The following is a 12176-nucleotide window of genomic DNA, read 5'->3' as shown; positions in this document are numbered from 1 at the left end:
CTGGCTAGACCAGAGGATGTACACTTGTACAGATAGGAACTGGAAACACAGGGAATCCAGGACAGATGGTCCCTTCAGGGCCAGTGCTGAGAGTTGCGGTACCAAGATGGTAGAGGGAGTGTGGGGTGGAAAGGGGGAACCGATTACAAGGATCTAAATATAACTTCCTCCCTGGGGGGACGGACAACAGAAAAGTGGGTGAAGGGAGACGTCGAACAGTGTAAGATATGACAAAATAATCATTTATAAATTTTCAAGGGTTCATGAGGGAGGGAGGAACGGGGAGGGAGGGGGGAAATGAGGAGCTGATACCAAGGGCTCAAGTAGAAAGCAAATGTTTTGAGAACGATGATGGCAACAAATGTACAAATATGCTTGACACAATGGATGCATGCATGGATTGTGATAAGAGTTGTATGAGCCCCCAATAAAATGATTAAATTAATAAAATAAAACTCAAACCCCAACCCAGCGCCGTCTAGTGGACTAGACTCCTGGTGCACCTGTGGCGGGTTTCCAAGGCTTTGAAAAGCTTGACAGAAGCTGAGGGTCTCTGCTTTCTCCCAGTGAAAGGCTGGTGGTTTGGGGTTTACCCAACAGCACCACCGGGGCTGGAAGTAGTCTTATTCATTGCTGAGTCATATTTACATCCAGATAAAGGGTGGGCTGATCTTTTCTACATTTTATTGTGCTTTAGGTGAGTGTGCATAGCAAATTTGTTTTTCAGTCGTTACTTCGTGCACACATTGTTCTGTGGCATGAGTTTCAGGCCCCATAATTTGTTGGTTTTCTTCGTATTTCCTCTCTGGGTTCGCTGTCTTCCTGCTTCCGGTTTACCTCATGGATCTGAAGCCATTAGGTGGTACCTTGTTGGTAGTTGTCAGTTAAGGCCCCTCTGTCTCAGGTAACCCTGTGTGTGAAAAGTTGAACTGCTTTGTGGGATTTTCAAGGCTGTCAACTTTAGGGAACAGATCGCCAGTCCTGTCTGCTGAAAATGCCTTTGGGTGGGCTCAAACCACCAACCTTTTGGTTTGTACTTGAGTGCTTAGCTATTTATATATCTCAGGGACTCCCTAGGTCTTAACTTCTAAACTCAAAATCAAATTGAAACTAGGATAAAGGAAGAAATGAAAACATTGGTTTAAATCGGGGAAAATATAATAGTAAGTCTATAAAGATATGCTTACAATAAGCTGCCATTTTCAACCGTATGTTTAAATAATTTCTGGGGGGAGTGTGGCAAAATCATTTAGACAGTAAAGAAACAGAGAAATTTATCAGAAACAACATTATGTGCTTGCCATCACAAAGCAATCACTGAAGACATGGGCGCCACAGCAAAGTGTGGTGAAGAAAGGAAAGGATGCCCCGCTGTCAGAAAGAATAGCATCTGGGTCTTAAAGGACTGTCTTCAAACCAGCAGCCATCAAAGTGAGGCATCAGCTAAGTCCACATGGAAGAAACACACCAGCCTGCATGATCCAAGGACTGCAAATAATACAATCCAAATCCGAAAGAGAGGATGGCATCCGAGTTTAAATTCTGAACACCTGGTTCATAGAAAGCTATGGATGATAGCAGAAGCCCCAAATCCATTTCCAGGGCACACACCTGGATTTAGCCTCCTCTGACCATAATCTCGGGATGTGAATAACCTTGTTATGTGTCAGAGATCATTGTAAAATTGATTAAGACAGATCTAGTTATGTTAAAATGCAACATTAGATTATTTGATCTCCCCATTGATCCTCCTTAAAGTTGTTTCCATTGTTAAGTGACGGGGAAATACACATGGATAAGCCTCCAGAGAATCCTCTCTGACCAGAGAGCAGGGATGTGAACAGCCTTGCCATCAGGCGGAATGCACTGAAAAGTGGATTATTGCAGACGCAGTTAGGTTAAAAATTAACACATCATTTGATTTCCCTTTTTGACTCATTTTAAATTTTTCCTAGTTTTAAAATATATTCTGCTTTCTTTCTGTTTCACTTTGTTGTTGTTGTTGCTTTGTATCTTTTTCTGCATGTGAAATCCAGGATAAATTTATCTATAGAGACAATAACTGGATTAGTAATTTCTTGGGGGCATGGCAGGGAGGTAATGGGGAGCTAATGACAATGAGTAGAAGAGAGGATAGAATGTCCTGAAATTGATGGTGGTGATGAGTGTGCAACTCCTCTTGGTATGATGGAACGATTGAATTGTATAAGGATTATGTGCCAATAAAACAGTTTAAATAAATAAATAAAACACATGCTGTACAAATGTGCAGGGGGAAACCTGAAAAAAAATTCAATTAAATAAAGAGGAAAAAACAGTATCGTGTGACATTGCCCTACCATTATAATTCCCGGTGGTTACCATTGATAAGAATTCAAAAGTTCCTGGATCCTCCCAAGGCAGGTAGTAGATAGTCATAAAGGTCAGTTTACAGACCTGGGATTATGTATGCTTTTTTGTTTTGGGGGGTGATTTTTTGCTAGTTTTAGTTCTTTTTTCTTTTCTCTTTTTATTCAATCTTTTGGGGGTTTTTGTTTTGTCTTTGTCATTGTTGTTTTGCCTACCTGTATAAGATAGGCATGGGAAGCAAGCTGGAGGAGACAGCAACTAGACCTACAGTTCCAGAGGGATTTGGTGGGAGGAGGAGGCAGGTGAAGGGCAAACAACACCATAGACAGAGGTGCAACAACGAGGAAGACGGACAGATCCTTAGGGTGTTGGAGCAACAGCAACCTAGCTGAGAGGAATTACTAAGAGGCAGAAGAAGGGCTAGTGTGATGGTGGGGCTGGAAGAAGGTAAAAAGAAACAGAGGAAAGATCTAGGAAGCAAAGCTATGGATAGAGGTATAAGCATAGATGTGCACTTATGTAGATATATTAATTTATAAAAATACAGGTATTGGTTTATGTACATATATTTATATGGCAATACACTAAGGACGTGGACAGACTCTGGGCCTCTGCTCAAGCCCTGCCTCAACACAAGAACACTTTGTTCTAATAACCTGGCATTCTGTGATGCCCACCCTCCCAACACGATTGCTGAAGACAAAGCAGGTGCATAAGCAAATGCAATGAAGAAAGCTGATGGTGCCTCGCTGCCAAAAGATATACTGTCTGGAATCTTAAAGGCTTGAAGTTAAACAAGCAGCCATCTAGCTGAGAAGCAATAAGCCCACATGGAAGAAGCACACCAGCTTGTGCGATCATGAGGTGTTGACAGAATCAGGTACCAGGCACCAGAAGACCCAAAACAACAACAAAAGCATATTGTTGAGAACGAGGGGGGTCATAGCAGAGACCCAAAACCCATCTGTAGACAATAATACAACATCCCTTCACAGAAGGGTCAAAAGGAAGGGGTGAGTCAACCAGGGTAAAATATAGCACCAATGAAACACACAAAATGCCTCTGGTTCTTTGTGGGGTCCTGGCCCGGCTGGACATCGTCATTCCCCCACCCCCCACCCCCACCCACACTATTATGAACCCCCACCCACACTATCATGACCCCAGTCCTGCTTTTCAGTACTGGCTAGACAGGAGCATGTTCACTGTACAGATAAGAGCTCACGACACACGGAGTCCCTCAGGAACAGAATGGGAGTGACGATACCAGGAGGGTGGGGGAAGATGGGAGAAGGAGGGGAGAAAGAGGGAATTGAACACAATGATTGAGGCATAACAACCACACCCCACCTCACCCCACCCACCCGCCCCTGGGGATGACCAACAGAAACATGGGTGAAAGGAGACAGCAGTTAGTGTCAGATATGAAAACTATAATAATGTATAATTTATCAAGGGGTCACCAGGCGGGTAGGAGGGGTGGGAGGGGAAAAAAGAGGAGCTGATACCGAGGGCTCAAGCAGAAAGTACATGCTTAGAAAATAATGATGGCAACCTATGTACAAATATGTGTGATACAATTGATGTATGGAATGCTATGAGAGCTGTAAGAGCCCCCCCAGTAAAATGATTTTAAAAATAAATAAATACAATCCAAACGTTCAAGAATCCTTTCTCCTGAAGCGTTGTTTTTGTATTTAAAATTTCTACAAGTCAGTATCAACATATTAGAACGCTGAAAGTTGAATTGTACTCTCTGTACGAATATAATCCTTATGCCCCATTCGAGAGCAATGAGGTCGGCGCCCTGGGCAGTGGTCACTCTTTCAGCTGTTAACCTCAAGGTCAGCAGTTGGAAACCACCAGGGGAGGAAGATGAAGCTTTCTACTCCCATAAAAAAGTACCATCTCGGAAACCCCCATGGTCAGTTCAGTCATGTCCTCCTGTAGGTTCGCTATAAGTGGAACGGAGTCGATGGCAGTGAATATATGCAGTCGTATCAGACCGGAGCTCTGGTTTGGAGAAGCTCGCGGTTTGAATACGTGTATTCATATTTGTAGTGGGCCTGGCGTGGGGAAATGTTCCTCAGGCTGGCAGTTCTACCACAATCACTCCTTAGAGGAATCATTTAAATGTATGGGTTTGATGTAACAGTGGCTGAATATAGCTTGGGCTTAACTTAGCGACTTAATTGCAAATGCAATTAACAGGGCTATATGGAGGATTAAATAAGATATTGTAAGGGATACCGCTTTTATATTAAGCACTTAGCTCAGTAGCTGAAGCTTACTGAATCTGATCAATGGCGCCTGTTATGGAAACATCAATTAAACAAGACCTCCTCCATTGATTCGATGTAATTCTCGCTTGCATTAGCATCTTGTTATAGTTTTCTGGCCTGACCTTTTTTGCTTTAATTTTGTTTGTTGCGAGTGTGTTGTGGGTGTTCTTTTATCCTATGGAGGGGCTTCGAAAAGTTCATGGAGAAGTGGAATGGAAAGATCATGAAAACTTTCCACCAACTTTTTGAAGCCCCCTTGTCTGTCTGCAGTGTGTTATCTTCTTGAGGATCGTTTTGTGAAATGGATGACCTGAGACTCTATCCACTGAAGGATTCTTAGGGGGGCACGTGCTTTCGATCCACCTAGATCTTGCTTCTTTCGTTCCTTTTCATATAACATTTACTTCATTGGGCCCAGGTGTGTTGAGAGTCTCATCTGACTAGCTCCTTCATGTGTCTAGAAGGAGTTTTACAGTTGACTCCGCTTCCTTTATGGTCTTGAAAATAAAGAAATATCTATATTCTACGTGCTCTGAAAATAGGTAGATAGCAGGAAAATTGGGGGAGGGGAATTAAAGGAGATGCTTTTTTGTTTTTGGGGCATTGCTTTGTTAAATTTGGTGTAAGAAAAAAACCTAGGATGACCATACATTTAGCATTCAAACTAGGCCTTGTTGAGCAATTAATAATCCCACAGGGATAATGGCATAAATGAAAACTCTCCCAGGACATGGGCCACCCTAGCTGAAACTGACAACGTACCTGCGGCGCTATCAGGGAAATGGCTGCAAACAGCAAGATTGGCAGGTAAACTCCCCAGCCACTAACGAGGAGGAAGCTAAAGCTCCCAGTGACTCCTCTCAGAAGTACAACAGGGGAACTTTAAATTGAACGGCCTCAAGTACCTGCGGCGCTATCAGGGAAATGGCTGCAAACAGCAAGATTGGCAGGTAAACTCACCAGCCACTAACGAGGAGGAAGCTAAAGCTCCCAGTGACTCCTCTCAGAAGTACAACAGGGGAACTTTAAATTGAACGGCCTCAGCAGGAGCGGTGGTTTGGGTGAGTGAAGATAGGAGCTCCGCGGGTGAGATTGCTGAGTGCTTGGCTGCTAACCAAAAGGCTGGCAGTTCAAATACCCCCAGCAGCTCTGAAGGAGAAAGACCTGGTGACCTACTCCCATCTGACCATCGATGGGAAGCATATGTGGCAATTCTCCTCTGACACACGGTGTCCCTGTGAATTCACAAGTGACTGAAAGGAGCCTAGCAGCAGCACAATAAAGTGGGATTCATAAGTAATTAATGAAGACTTGCTGAAAGCTGTTAACTCTCTCTACAGAAAAGGGCGCATTCAAGGAACCTCACCACTATGCATGAAATTCTGGGGTCCCTGGCTCCTTCGATCTCATCCAGGAATATCCCGAATCTCTGACTTAGAGCACATGGTGTGGGTTAGGGATGAAAGAGTCAAAGTGTGCACATCTTTTCACTTCATATGCATATCATTTTATTTTCTAGATAAGGCAACTGAAGCTCGGAGAAATTAAGAGCTCACGATTTGTGTGCTACTCCCAAAGCCCGTCTGTAGACGATTGGACATCCCCTCACAGAAGGGTCACAAGGAAGGGACAAGCCAACATTACTCTAGTTCTTTAATGCTTTCCCCTTCCCCCCACCCTCCAATATCATGACCCTAGTTCTACCTTACAAATCTGGCTAGACTGAAGCATGTACACTGGTACAGATAAGATCTCTTGACACACAGAATCCAGAACAGATAAACCCCTCAGAAACAGTAATGGAAGTATGGATACCATGAGGGGAGGGGGAAGGTGGGGGGAGAAGGTAGAGAAAGGATGAACGGATCATAATGATCGACGTATAACCTCCCCACCCCACCCCCAGGCAGACAAAAAAACAGAAATGTGGGTGAAGGGAGACAGCGAACAGTATAAGATATGAAAATAATAATAATTTATCAAAGGTTCACAAGGGTGGGTAGTTGGGGGAGGGAGGGATAAAAGAGGAACTGATAGCAAGCTCTCAAGTAGAAAGAAAATGTTTTGAAAATGATGATGGAAACATTTATACATATGTGCTTGATACAATTGATGTATGGATTGTTTTAAGAGCTGTAAGAGCCCCCAATAAAATGATTTACACACACACACACACACACATATATATGTGTGTGTGTGCATATATATATATATATATAAATCTGTGTGCTACTAAAGCTCACAATTTAATTGGTAGTTGTTGGGCGCCTTTTATTCAACTCTGATTTATAGCAACCCCGTGTGACAAAGCAGAGCTGTGTCACAGGGTTTTCTTGGCTATCACATGTGTACGAGCACCACTGTCATATGATGGTAGCTCACACGTTGCAGTGATGCTGGAAGCTAGGTCACTGGTACTTCAAACACCAGCAGGGTCACGCAAGGGGAACACGTTTCGACGGAGCTTCCAGACTAAGAACAGACGGCGAAGAAGAAATAGGCTGTCCACTTCTGAGTGATTAGCCACCGAAAACCTTATGAACACCACTGGAACATTGTTACTGAAAACCTAATGAACATCAAGCCACAGAACAAGAGGCGCAGTGTTTGTTTTGCTGTACGTGAGTCAGAACCAGCACCTAGCAGCACCACCAACAACAACAACGTGGAAGGGAGCATTTGCCAGGTCTTTCTTCTGCAGGAAAGGAGCCCGAGTGGGCAGAGGGGTTAGGCATGGGGCTGCTAACCTGGAGTCCATCAGTTCTAAGGAACCGAGTGCTCCAGGGGAGAAAGAGGAGACTGTCTCCACCGGGAAAGATTTCAAGCCTCAGCTGTCCGGGAACACGTCTGCTCTGGCCTATCAGCTCTCTGTGGGCCAAAACGGACTCAGTAGCTGTCGCTCGGCTTTTTGGCTTGGGCTTTCTTAGACAGAGTCGGTGACTTCAAATCGCCAACAATTTGGTCGGCAGTTGAGTGCCCAACAGGTGCTCTATCAGGGCTCCTTTTAATCTAAGTTTAGACACAAATAAATGCACATATTTCAATCTGGAAAATGAGTATATAACGAATTTATGAAAAATAAACACAAGCGGGAAGCAACAAAGCCCAAATGGAAGAAGCATACCAACCTGTGTGATCATGAGGCGTCCACAGGATCAGGCATCAGGTATCAAAAGATCCAAAACAAAGAACTATAGTGATGTGAAAGAAGAGGATTGGAGTGGGGACCCAAAGCCCATCTGTAGACAATTGGATATCCCCTCACAGAGGTGGTGATGATTCAACCAAGGGATAGTATAGCACCAACGAATCACACATCATTCCTCTAGTTCCTGAATACTTCCGACCCCCCCTTACCCCCACTACAATGACCCAGTTCTACTTTACAAATCTGGCTAGACCGGAAAACACATTAGTATAGATAAGAGCTCTCGACACATAGAATTCAGGAAAGATAAACCCTTCAGGAATGGAAATAGCAATGAGGGTAGGGGATGGTCAGGGATGGGGGGAGGGGAAGAAAGTGGGAACCCATCACACGATTGAATATATAGCCACCACCCCCCCAAAGGGACGAATAACAGAAATGTGGGTTAAGGGAGACAATGGACAGTGTAAGATACGAAATAATAATAATAGCAATATATAATTCATCAAGGATTCAGGAGGGTGGGAGAGTGGGGGAGGGAGGGGAAAAAAGAGGAGCTTAGACCAAGAGCTCAAGTAGAAAATGTTATGGAAATGATGATGGCAATATATGTACAAATATACGTCATACAATTGATGTGTGGAATATTATAAAAGCTATGAGAACCCCCAATAAAATAATTTTTAATACATAAATAAACACAAGCATGCAACGTCCTCAAAATTCTGTCTACCTCTAGAAATTGAAAAGAGATCATTAAGGCAAATACATGTTTTTTTATTAATGTTTAAAACTTCCCAAATGATAATTAACAACCACAACAACAACAAAATCCACTGCCATGGAGCAGATTCCAACTCATAGTGATCCCATAGGACAGAGTAGAACTGCCTCCCCAGGGTTTCCAAGGCTATAAATCTTTACAGAAGCAGAGGGACATCTTTCCACTGCAGAGTTGCTCCTGGGTCCTGCCTTCTGTTTAGTAGCCAATCACTTAACCTTGTGCCATCTGGACCCACTCCAACTGATAAGACAACTGACCAATTGTCTCCTGGTCGTTTTCAATAAGCCCAAGAGTTAAAGCTTGTCTGTGGACTACTGAAAGGGAGCCGTGGTGGGTTAAGGGAGTTAAGTGTTGGGATGCCGAGCTCAAGGTCAGCAGTTTGAAACCACGGGGCTCTGCAAGGAAGAAAGAGGTGATTTTCTGCTCCTGTAAAGATTCAGTCTTGGAAAACCTGAAGGAGTAATTCTACTCTGTCCTAAAGGGTTGCTGAGTCAGCCTTCCCTCATCCGCAGTGAGTTCGGGGATGCGTTACTAAGCGAGTTTCAGCGTTTAGTGGTTAAGCAAAGGGAAGCCAACGGTGGTCCAGGGCTGGCCGCCCAGAGGACTCTTTGGGCGAAGTGCCATTTCCAGCCCGAGCAGCGCTTCCTGTGTTGGCTACAGATGTCAAATTTTACTTTGGACAACCTCTGTTCATTAGTTCCTGTTGTAGATTGAATTATGTCTCCCCAAAATATGTGTTGTAAACCCTAATTCCTATGCCTAAGGCCCTCTAGGGTTGCCATGAGTCAAAATCCACACGACAGCCGCGAGTTGTCACTGTGGTCACATGCTACTTGGGAATCGGTTTCTTTGTTATATCAATGAGATTATATTAGTATCGAGTGTCTTTGAAGTACATTTCTTTTGAGATATAAAGGAGCAGGTTGAGCAAGCCAGCAGAGATGGGGACGAAAGCTGTCGTGCCACATGCAAACTGTCAAGGAGCCAAGGGATACACGAGGAAAGTGACAAGAGACAAGAACCTTCCGCCAGAGCCAACAGGGAACGCCTTCTCCTAGAGCCGGCACCCCGAGTCGGAACTGCTCGCCTCTCAAACTGAGAGAATAAACTCGCGTTTGTGAAAGGCTTCTGCAGGCAATTCTTTTACAGCAGTACTGGAGAACCAAGCTGGTTCCTAATGTACCTACCTGTATTCCAAAGTATTTGAAAGGACTACTGGTGGCTCAGGGGTTACATGCTGTTGCTATGGGAAACCACCTGCCACTCCGTGGGAGAAAGAGGCTTTTTACTCCCTTAAAAAGTTACAGTCTCGTAAATTTACCAGGGCAGTTCTACCCTGGCCTGTAGGGCCTCTGTGAGTTCGAATCGAATCAATGGCAGAGATTTTTTTTTTTCTTTCTGAGACATGCTACAGTGAGACATGGATCAGGCTTAGCTGAGAATAATCGAAATCACGCCCAGCGCAGAATGAGTGCTCAACAGATGCCAGACAGTTGCCTTTCCGGTTCATACCACATACCCCAACCAGATGAGTGCCTCATAACTACCAGTACTTTGCATTATATTGGTATCTTTTCTACAACTACTGTGGTTGTTTTTTACTTTACAGTCCGCTTCTCACAGTTATAAGCTCTGTGAGGGCAGAGTCTAGACCATGTATACTAGCAACGCTGTCTTATAGTAGGCACTCAATTTGTTGACTGACTTGTAAATGATTACTAAAACTATTTAGACAAAAGGTTTGTTTTCAATCTTTATGCAAGTCAGTGTTAGTAACATTTCACAAAATTTACAACCACCCCCAAACCAAACCAGGCCCATTGCCACGGAGTCTACTGCAACTCAGAGTGATCCCGTAAACCACAGGAGGACTGCCTCTTCTGAGACGGTCTTTCCTGGTACAGACCGCCTCAGCTTTCTCTTTCAGGGTGGCTGGTGGATTTGAACCCCCCAAACTTGCAGTTAGCAGCCCCACACTTAACCCACTATGCCAAGTCTTTGCAGATGGTGATGAATACACAACTCTTTTGAATACAGTTAAACCGTTGAATTGTATGGTACATGAAGGAGATGTCAATAAAATTATTAAAAAATAAAATATTTAAATGAAATCATGCAATATGTGACCTTGTGTGCCTGGCTTCTTTCAGGCAGCATACTATTTTCAAGGTTCATCCTTGGTGCAACATGTCTCATTACTGCATTTCTTTTTGTAGCTGAATGATATTCCATTGTATGACTATAGCTCATAATGTTGATCTCTCCGAGACATGATGGCTGCTAACACCCTTTCCAACCTCCGCGATCTTCTATTAAGTGCACGGCTCTAAGAGACGTTCATAAAGTAAGCCTTTCCTTTCCATAGACTTTCTATGTCCAGGAGGCTTCCAGGGCCACCGCCCATAGATTCTGAGTAAACACTCGTGGTATGGCCCATCAGCTTTAGTTCCTGAGGTCCCGCTAGAGTCCTAGTGGTGTGCTTCCCTGCTCACCAGAAGGTCTGCAGGGTGAACGCTGCAGCTGCTCTTAAGGAGAAAGACGGAGGCAGCCTGCTTCTGGAGAGATTTAGTCTTAGAAACCCTAGTGAGTTTGGGGGTTTGACCTCCCAACACAATAAATTCAGACTCTCTTCCTGGTGGTCAACGGAGCCTCGGTAGAGTCGTGGGAAACATGTTGGTTGGGCTGCTAACCCCAAGGTCAGCAGTTTGAAACCAGCAGCTGCTCCGAGGGAGAGAGATGAAGCTTTCTACTCCTGTAAAGAGTTATAGTCGTGGAAACCCACTGGGGCGGTTCAACTGGTCCTGTAGAGTCGCTGTGAGGCAGGGTGGACTCAGTGAGCGAGGGCCTGGCAGTGAGACAGTTTAAACCCTCTGCTGCTCATGGAGAGGCTGGACTTCACTAGGGGTTCCGCAGGACCAGAGAAAGCATCTGGTCCACTTCTCCTCTTGAGATTGGAGCCTAGGAACCTCCTGGGACGCGTGGAGTCACTCTGAACTGAACTCACTCCCAACCTCCTCATTACCGACACGGTTTCTTGAAACTCTAGTCTGCGACAGCAAACGACTCTCCTTTGCATGTTCCCACGGTTGGCCCAGATTAGCTATGTCCCACTTCCGACGCCCTGCTTACTGCACGTGCAAAATTCGCGGCCATCAGACCATTAATTAAAAAATTAATTGTTTTAAGCCTTCATTTGTTTTCCAAGGAAATGCAGGTAGAAGGAGGGGTGAGGGAAATGATATTTTTGACTTTCCTCCCAATCCCAGACGTTGGAAAGAAAAAAGGATTTCCTTTGGGCTGCTGCCACGACTCTGATCTTTGATGCTGATAAAATATTTCCTTCTTTAAAAAAAAGAGAGAAAGAAACATTCTGGAAAAGCACGCCACTTCGAGCTGGAAGCTAAACCTGCTCTGATAGTAGCCGTGGAAACCAGGGAGCCGTTGACCCCGTCAGGGTCTTGTGGGTCTTGCCAAGTGGAGCGCGTTGGGGCAGCAGCGCGCTTCGGAGGGCGGGCGGCGGGCAGCCGCCGGACTACAGGACCCAGGGACCTTTTGGAAACGCCCGCAGCTTCAAGCTTGTTGGCTGGTACAGTTTCCCGGAGGAGTGACGCTA

At 44.7% G+C, this 12176-nt stretch overlaps 1 pseudogene; it reads left to right on the top strand.

Annotated features, from left to right (window-relative positions):
- LOC101645421 overlaps positions 1–12171 on the top strand; it is a 62949-nt pseudogene extending 50778 nt beyond the window's left edge.
- Positions 12172–12176: the final 5 nt, after the last annotated feature.

This window comes from Echinops telfairi, unplaced genomic scaffold (genome assembly GCF_000313985.2).
Source record: "Echinops telfairi isolate 266 unplaced genomic scaffold, ASM31398v2 ScPeMD7_8;HRSCAF=38, whole genome shotgun sequence".
Lineage (NCBI taxonomy): Eukaryota > Metazoa > Chordata > Mammalia > Afrosoricida > Tenrecidae > Echinops > Echinops telfairi.
This window is presented reverse-complemented; position numbering and strand designations above follow the sequence as displayed.